The sequence below is a fragment of the Glycine max genome, chromosome 4, assembly GCF_000004515.6.
Source record: "Glycine max cultivar Williams 82 chromosome 4, Glycine_max_v4.0, whole genome shotgun sequence".
Classification (NCBI taxonomy): domain Eukaryota; kingdom Viridiplantae; phylum Streptophyta; class Magnoliopsida; order Fabales; family Fabaceae; genus Glycine; species Glycine max.
The window spans coordinates 39,988,713-39,998,553 of record NC_016091.4 but is presented as its reverse complement, the minus strand read 5'-3'; the positions used below and the strand labels follow the sequence as shown (position 1 = coordinate 39,998,553).

The following is a 9,841-nucleotide window of genomic DNA, read 5'->3' as shown; positions in this document are numbered from 1 at the left end:
GCATGAACAAAAGGAGAGAAGTCATTGTTTACATCAAAGAAAATGAAAAGAAGAAAAAGTGCTTGTTAGAAAGGAAATCGTTTTGTTTCAAAAGGAAAATAGCAAACCAAAGCCAACACATGTAGAAATTAACGTAACTCCCGAGTTAATTATGATCAAATAATGAATTTGGGGACAGAAAATTATGATTTCTCAATGAATTACATATGCTTGCCTCTTGTGGAACAACAAATGAATATTTTGTTGAAATGAAAATAGAGAAGAAACCCAAAAAATTAATCAAATTAAAGGGTGCTCTATGAAGGGTAGGAGCCATGAGCCATTATTGAACATGAAGAAAAAAAAAAGGCAAAGAAACAAAAGAAAGAAACCATACATGGGGAGAAGAAACAAATTACTACAGTCTCTCTCTCTCTCTCTGATGGTTTTGCACGTGAGAGGATCTATTCTTCTAGCCTCTTCCACTTCGACTTGTTCTTGTCTTTGTTGTTGTTGTTTCAGATTCCATGCCAATGCTTATGGCACTACTTATTGAACAAACACTGACTCATATATGATGGCACCTCCCTTTCTTTCTTTCTCATCCCCTGTATGCAAAATGTAATGAAGATTTGATGAGTACACTGCCATGAGTTGGGATTTTCTTTATATATTTTATTCCTTACAAAATCATTTGGTCTCGATCTATTTGTCCCGTTGAGCAGCTGAAACAGATTTCTCACAGAACATGTGGTGTCTAAAATGACTTGAGAGGGAATCGGATATGCTTCATTGGCTACATCTATAAATACAATTATATATTCATTAAAAAATAGTTTTCTTTTAGTTTTAGAAGAAAAAAAAGAAGATAATATGTACTTCTTTGGTTCTATAATAATTTATGCGTTCAAGAGAATGTTAATCATTATCTTTGCAATTACTTCCATATCATTGTTTCATTCTTAAATATTTTATACTTTTATCATAAATAAGATGGAAAAAAAGAGATCATATTAAAACATTAAAATAGTCATTTATTTTTATTATTCGTTTCCTTGAAGAAAGTAATTTTTTTACAAGACTAGATGTATTCTTTATGAAATAATTTTACTCAAATTGAATAAAAATATTATAGATGGTAAGAAATTTCTTTAAATATTTAATGGTATTGTATATTTAAGTCTTGTGCAAATTATTCAAGTGTTCAATGATATGTAATTTGAAGGCAATGTTTAAAAAAAAACTTTAATTGGAAAATGTAATATTTAATGTTACTATGATGCATTAATGGCGTAAATTTTATAAAATCTTTTTATTTATTAGTTTCTTAACTATATATTGCTCTTAGAATAATAGATAGAAAAGTTAATAATTTTGATATAAATAATAATATTAATTATATTTATTTATTATGTTTGAAAAGAGGAAACCAAAATTGAAAAAAAAAGAAATATGTATTAAAATATTATGTTTGATTAACTTTAACATACAAAAATAATATAAATAACATTATTGCTATTCTAGTATAAATCACGATTTGAATTTCTATTAGAAAACTCGTGTTTAATAATAATCAGATTTCAAAAAGTGGTTAAGGCATTATAAATGATTTTTTTTATTAAAACGTGTTAACATATTAACCAATATCTTAATAATATTGATTAAGAATCAACAATAAAAAATTAAAAAAAATTATATATATGCACTTCTAGTATAACTTTTAACACGTCTTCGATATAACCTTTAATAAAAAAATTATTTATTAATTGCTTAACTCACACAATGATTAACAAAGACTTTTAGGAAAAATATATAAGAGAACAAAATAGGGTTTATTAATTACTTGTGCCCCACAGACAACCAAAAATCGTGTCATCTAGCAATTACTTAAATACACCAGGGTAGAGAAAATCTGACTTCAGAACCTCTCTTTCATGCAATCCACAAATTATATTGGTTTCACACCTATATAATTTTAGTTTTCATAATGCGTGCGAAACCCTGTAGATGATCTCTTGATTTATTTTATATTATCATATAATTTTTAGAGATGTTTTATTTCTTGCACCAACGAGGTTTAGGTTAGTTAGTAGATTTTTTATAATTATTTATTTATTTAAATTTATGATTTAAATTTTGGATCATTCATGGTAATTTAGGTCTAGTTTTTAGCCCGAGTATACAATTAGCTAAGAACTAATCGGCTACGCATAGCCAATAGATTCTTGGAATGCCACCTAAACCATAAAAATGTGATTAGTAATGTTCTTATGTTTTTAACTTAAATTCTTTTAAAATGTAATCAACTTAGTTACCTTCTAGTCACCACTAAGTAAGTTTTAAGGCTTATGTAAAAATATATAGAATGGTTATCTAGACGCAGGCTAGGGTCAAATATATATGTTATATGGTTTGTTATTTATGGAGGACAAGTACGTCATGATCATTGGATTTAGTGATTAAAAATTAGATGGTGAGAATTCATTACCAAAGACTTTTCCTATTTTTTTAATCTATTATTATATCTATTTTACACATTTATCCTTGTGTTTGAAGATTACTGTAGCTGTTGTTTTCACATTCACCCTTGGATTTTAGTTTTGATGACAAAGAGAGAGGGGTCGAAAGATCCTCTAGCTCTCGTGGTGGCCTTGTAGGTTGCGACCTCTGATACTCCCACTCTATGCACACCCAAATTCCTCAAGTTCAATTGCAAGCTTAGGTTTCAAATTTTTTGTTCTTAAAATGAAATTTTGTATTTTGTGTTTGTCGATTTTGACAGTGCATGAAACCACAACAATGACAACATGATGCACATGTTTCACTCCTAATATGGTTTAATTTGATTTCGAGATTGATCAATGTAATTGCTCATGGTTTCCTATAGCTTAATTGCAGCTGAATGACTCCCGTCTTCATCATCCTCAACTTAATGGGCTAATATATGGATTTTCACTATTTTCAAAATATTTGTTAATCGACAACAACTTGTTATCTCTGATAAAATTTCTTGGTCCACTGTAGATCACTTGAATAGGTGTGGTCCACCGGAGAACTCACCTGGTAATCTAATTACCATGCCCGAATTATGTGTGTAGGTCTTTAGGGTTACTTTTGTCATTTTCAAAATGGTAAAGGAAAAAGATGTAATTTCACTTTAAATTAAGAAAATTGATTTCCAAATTAATAAATAATTTTACCAATCGGTTCTCACTTAAAAATATAATTTATAATTAACTAGAGACATTTTAGTAATTTCATACAAGAATTGAAAATAATTCTAAAAAAATCCCAATTTTTTTATTATAATTATTATTCTAATCTTAAAATATATTTTTATCATGTTCTTCAAGCTCCGATACAAAAAAAAAAAAAAAAAAAAAAAAAAAAAAAAAAACATATTTAAAAATCGTATTTGGATAGTACTAAATAATCTAAAGCTAAAGAGTGTATACCGGAATTACCAAACTTTCTTTATATCTTTAAATATAAATAGTATTTGTTCATGACATGATTTACTTCATCTTTCACCCAAACTTGATAATTGAACCCAACTTTGGGTTGGTTTCTAGCATTAACCTACCAGCCTAGTAGCCTCTGGCTTTGAGTTGGGAGGGCTATGGATCCTCCTAGTTTTGTGTTAGGTATCTAATTAATTATCAGTCAATCTAAAGACAATGAAAGGTTATATCTGACAAGTAATCTGTAACTTACAAAAATTAGCAATCATACAATCCTTTTGTCTTCGACTTGGGATTAAACAGATAATGGATCCTCCTAATTTTTTGTTCGAATTCTAAGCTTGAGCCTGCAATTGTAAGACACTGAGCTCACAAGCATTAATCCAGCCACCAACTAAGAATTAATGAGCTAGTATGGGTTAAACACATATTAACATAAACAAACCTTGAGTTTGCAGAGATAATGAGTAAAAAAGTCGTGAGTTTAAGAGAATGCAAGATTTTCAATACATCACCAAGTTAAACACATAAACTAACAACCCAAGGTTGCACCGCACAAAATTAACCAACTCAAAAATCAGAATAACCGTCACTTTAATGGAACCACACAACTCTTACACCGATTTCTAGTGTGAAACGCTCACTGCAATCTTTCGCGACAAATTGATGAATTGAACGTCCTCATTCTAATAGTAAGGGCGACAATGGTGGGGGTTTGTGTTTGTGGTGGCGGGGACATCATAGTGGGTGGTTTGGGTTGATAAGGGTGACAATGGTTGGGGTTTGGGTTAGTTGTGGTGGGGTTTGGGTTCATGATTGTGATGAAGTGATGGTGGGGGTTTGGGTTCGTGGTGGCGGAAAGGTCATGGAGGTGGTAATGTTGAGACAAAAACTAGGGATTTTGAGGGTTTGTGAAGAGCATGGATATGAAGCAACAGTGACATGGAGTTCAAATTAGTAAGCATGAAAATGATTGAACATCAATTTTAATTTGCACTGATGTTAGAATGTTAGTTCGACATTGGTTCAACTTTGATCATATATTAGACTTCTAACTAAACATTAGTTCAAACTAGAACCGATGTATTAATTTATAAATAATTGATATTGTGAAGTTGCAGTTAATTGCAAAAATACCTCTAGACGATTTATTACATCAATTTTTGAACAATTAATGTAGCAACAATGATGTAAAATGTTTTTCGTGTAATAGTGAAGGAATTTTAACAGAAACAAATAACTCAATAAGAGCATTGGATGATACCAATTAGACGCTTATATAAATGAGTTACTAAATGCCTTTTATAAATAGGCATGTTGCACACCTTGTTTTCAAAACACATTGGATGCGCCTAAGATAGAATAATATATCTTATATATATTTGGACGCACTCTATGCACATATAACACACTTAATAATATATTTTAAACTTCAATAACTTTGTTATCATTTGAGTGTTAGACATTTCATACGTCTTTAGTTCCAAGACAGTTAATACCAAAAAAATTAACACACTCCACTATAGAACATAATTAAATAAAAATAATAAACAAAAATTATATAATTTTCAAACATTTAAATTATTGTTTTATGATCTATCTAAAATATTAAAAATAGAGCCATACAGTCAATAAATATGGTTATCACAAAGGTTTAGACATTTTACTATGTAAGTTGCAACCATTCTTTTTTTTATTCACGAGTTGAAACCCTTCTACGCAGGGTGTAATAATTAATTTATAAGTGAACTAAAAGACCAAAATCTATTTCCATTTTTCTGTGTCCAAAGTATTTTTCACACTTGAGATGTTTTATCAAATTATCAATAAAAAAAAATATACACAGAACAGTAATAAACAATGCAAATACAAGTGAACATGCATAAGAGTGCAAAGGGAGAAGAAAGAGAGAGTGCAAAAAGAGATGAAGAAGTTCAGCTCTATTCAATGAACATGTAAAGTTTGAGTTACAAGATAGACAAAGGAAAATATAAAGACAAAAAAGTAATACAACTAAACTACCCTTATAGATAAGTAAAATGACTAGAATACATATAATATTATTTAACATTCCCCTCAAACTCACTATGCATCAATAGGAAGCATAGAGACTTTGCCAATTAAGAAACGAAAACACTCAGCGGAATGTGACTTTGTGAACAAATTAGGAATCTGCGTGGGGGAAAAGACAAAAGGTAAAGTAATAGTCCCCTGAAGATAATGATGTTTAGTAAAGTGATAATCAATTTCAATATGTTCGGTGCATTCATGAAAGACCAAATTATGATTTATTTAGATAACACTCATGATATCTCAATGCATAGGGGTTGGTGCAAAAAGAGAAACACCCATAGAGTCAAGTAACCATCTCAACCAAACAATCTCTATAATAGTGGGTGACATGGCTCTATACTCAACTTTAGTTGAAGATCTAGACATAACTGTTTGCTTCTTTCTCTTCCAAGAAATAAGAGATTCCCCCAAAAAGATGCAAAATCTTGTGGTAGACTTATGATTAGTGGGATCACTAGCCCAATTTGCATCAGAATAAGCACACAACTCCAAGGAAGAAGGTAGGGGAAATAGAAGACTCTAAAATTGAGTGCAATGAAGATAGCGAAGGATGCAAAGAAAAAATGTCCAATGAACTATAGTGGGAGAAGAAACAAACCGATTAACCACATGCACAACATATGCAATATTTAGTCTACTAATGGTAAGATACACCAAGCTGAGTACAATACAAAGTAGGATCTGATAGAAGAACACCATCATAAGAGGTATATCAAACATTTTGTTCCAGGGGGGTCTCCTTGGTTTGAGTGTCAGAAAGATGAGCTTGATCAAGGATGTTGGTAATGTATTTGGATTGATAGAGAAGATAGCCTCTAAGAGAATATGCAACTTCAATGCCCAAAAAGTACAAAGAGTGCCCAAATCTTTAATCTCAAATTGATGAGCTAATTGTGATTTCAACTCCCCTATCTCATTGTTAGGGGTATTTTGGGAAGTGCACCAAACAAACAAGTAAGACAATAGATAAGTCTAGATATTGTTTTCCCAAGAGACTCGTGCAATATAAGTAATACAGTGAAATATTTCCTTAGGCTTAAGAACAGTACAAGAAAACACTAAAAACATGAACTTTAAGGTAGATTTATGGAGTAACAAATAGGTTGAGTGATAAAACGGGAAAAATAGATGCTTTTATGTGGTTTTAAAACAAGAAAAACATAGTCGTAGGGATGTTACATAGATGGTAGAAGCTCTTGTAGGGGTAGATTTCAACTATTCTTCACTCTTTCCATGCATTAATGTGCCATATATATCTCATTCATGCTTTAATGTTAAAATCAGTCAATAAAAATTTTCTTATCCTAATTCCTTAGGTAGAAAGAGCCTTAGATAACTCCCCTAAGCCAAGATCCCTCATAGACTTAATGAATGCACTAGCTTTAAGCTTTGTGACCAAAAGATTACCCAAAAAACTCATTTCCATTCTTAGACACTAAGTCTCTTGGACATTTTGTTTAGTTCAAGATAAATAAAAGTGCTTTCCAACATCATTTACATCCCAAAATCGTGCTAGGGTGACCAATCCACAACAAGCATTTAGAAAAGACACAAAATGCTAACATAGAACATAAATATGTGAAATGTATATATCATTCATATCTAAAGATACATGAAAGTTTAGAATTGACTACATCTACCCATTACAACAATGAAAATCAATTGCTCATGGAGATGAGCCGCTCGAAATCACACATGGAAAGGTTGGAAATGGATGAAGAACACATGAACACTTGAGGCCTTTTTCTCCCCTTAATTCAACAGTACAAAACTTGCAACTAATACAATTATGATCCAGAAGGAGAGGAGGAATCAAAATATATTCACAATTTAGGCTTAAAAATACAAAAGGCAACATTTCCATTTTGAATGCAAACTAGCTCCGCCATGGATTCTGGCTTGGTCAAATGTCATTTTTCATTCTTCTTGAATTTTTGTTGTCCAAGTTTATCCTTTTAGAGCTTTAGTACTCCAAACTTGCTTCCAAGATACTTCTTCCATTTCAGGCCCTTTATCTACAAAAGGATGGGATACATTACTACAAAGTAACCAAGAAATCAAAATATTATACTCGAATCCATAAAATAGTAAAACAACACAATTAGAGTCAAAACAACCCTCTAAATCTAAGAAAAAGCAAGAAAAGTGTCTTAAATAGTACCTTAAGAGTATGTGAATTTGGCATTTAACACCCATCAACATCATCCCCAATAACAATCATATCATCAACATATAATGAGAGTAGTATTTGCTTATATGAGAGGTACACATGACAAACAATGCAAAATATGGGGACTAGAATGAAAACCAAGGGATTCAATCACAATGGAGAACTTTTCAACTAACCTTTAGGAGCTTGTTTGAAACCATAGAGCTATCTTCAGTTTTCAAACTTCACCTAGATTATGAGAGACACCTAGGGGAGGAACCATATACACTTCTTCTGAAAGATCACCATTCAAGAAGGCATTTTTAACATCCATTTGTGAGATAAGCCACTGATGGATAAAAGCAACAACAATGAGGTGCGAATAGTCATCATTTTGGCAACATAAGCAAAGGTTTCCTTATAATACATACCATGTTGTTGAGAAAACCCCTTGGCAACCAAGCGAGCTTTATATCTCTCAACAGACCCATCAGATTTGTTTTTGATCTTGTAGACCCAATGAGATCCAATTGCACTTTTTCATGGAGGAAAAGAGACAATATCCCTAGTATTTGTCTTTTGCAAAGCATAAAGTTCCTTTGCCATAGCCTATTGCCAAAGGGGATCAAGAATATCCTCTTGGTATGAAGAGGGCTCAAATAAACTATGAACAAAGGTTAACAAGGAAGCAAAAGATTTGGAATAAAAGCAATAAAAAAATATGATAATTCACTGGATTACAATCACAACTAGGATAGCGAGAAGGAGGAGAATCTACAATTGCAGGAGGTTCTTAGGGTGCCATAGAGGTAGATGGAGCATCTGGGTTTGAAGAACCATTAGCGTCAAACCTGCCAAACTCAACATCAAAATTAGTTTGATTATGATTCACTTGAAGAGGTGAAGAGACAATGTTTATGGTAAAGGGATTAATACAATTGATATCACATTTTGTGAGATTGTGAGAGTCAGAATGAAAAGATAAAAATAGTATATGATAGGATCATAATAATGATATCCTTTCTAACCATCACCATAACCAAGAAACACACATATTGTTGAATGAGAGGACAACCATATAATTTTTGAAATGAAGACAAACCTGAAGTAACAGAAGATGGAATTTTGTTAATAACATGGACAACAGTGAGGACTTCTTCCCCAAAACTCACTAGGAACATAGGTACACAATAAAAGAGAATAAGTAGTTTTAGCAATGTGGCAATGTTTCCTTTCAACAACTCCATTTTGTTCAGGAGTGTCAATATAAGAAGTTTGATGAAAGGTTCCATCAGAAGAAAGTAATTCAAAGAATTTATTAGATGTATATTCACCACCTAAATTACTTCTAAAACACTTGATAACAACATTATGTTGAGTTTTAACAAAAGCACAAAACATATTATAAATGTTAAAGAAATCAAAATGATGTTTCATAAGATAAACCCAACAATAACAAGTACAGTCATCAATGAATGATACATAATATTTGAATCCACATTTGGTGAGAGCGGGCGATGGACCCCAAACATCTGAGTGAACTAAATCAAAAGGAGCAACATAAACTATAACACTTTTACAAAAGAGTAAAGTAGAAAATTTTGCAAGTTTGGAACCAAAACTATTAGAAATATCACTAGTTTGCAAATTTCCTAAAGCCCCCTAGAAGCTAAGAACTTTAAATGTGAAGAAGAAATATATCCAAGACGAGAAAGCCACAGACAAAAACTAGAGGATGAAGGATTCAAATGAAAAGATGACAATTCAACACTAGAAGCTACAATATTTTGGAACATGCATTTCATCCAAAATGTACAACCCCCCTGCCTACGGCCTGCCCCAATCACCTTGCTATATTGCAGATCCTGTACATAATAAGAAGTGGAAGAAAATAAGATTGAGTATCAAAAATTACATAATTGACTAACAGAAACAAGACTTGAGGTGAGATTAGGAATGTAATAAACATTTGGAAGGGACACATGAGATGTGGAGATAGACCTAGTGTCTGCTAATGGCACAAGAGTGTCATCAACAATCATAAAAGATATATGTGATGCAAGACGTAAGGACATAGGATTTAAGATTAGATGACATATGATGAGAGGCTCCAGAATCAAGAATCCAAATATGAAAAGATATACTTGATGAGTTAGAAGAGGTTAAACCTATTTTAGGA

At 31.7% G+C, this 9,841-nt stretch overlaps 1 long non-coding RNA gene across 1 annotated transcript; it reads right to left on the bottom strand.

Moving 5' to 3' along the window:
- Positions 1-417: 417 nt before the first annotated feature.
- On the bottom strand, positions 418-746 carry LOC106798662 (uncharacterized). Its single transcript, XR_001388193.2, has 2 exons — positions 666-746; positions 418-587 (listed from the first exon to the last, which is right to left on the bottom strand). It is a non-coding gene; the product is annotated as an uncharacterized lncRNA (long non-coding RNA).
- Positions 747-9,841: the final 9,095 nt, after the last annotated feature.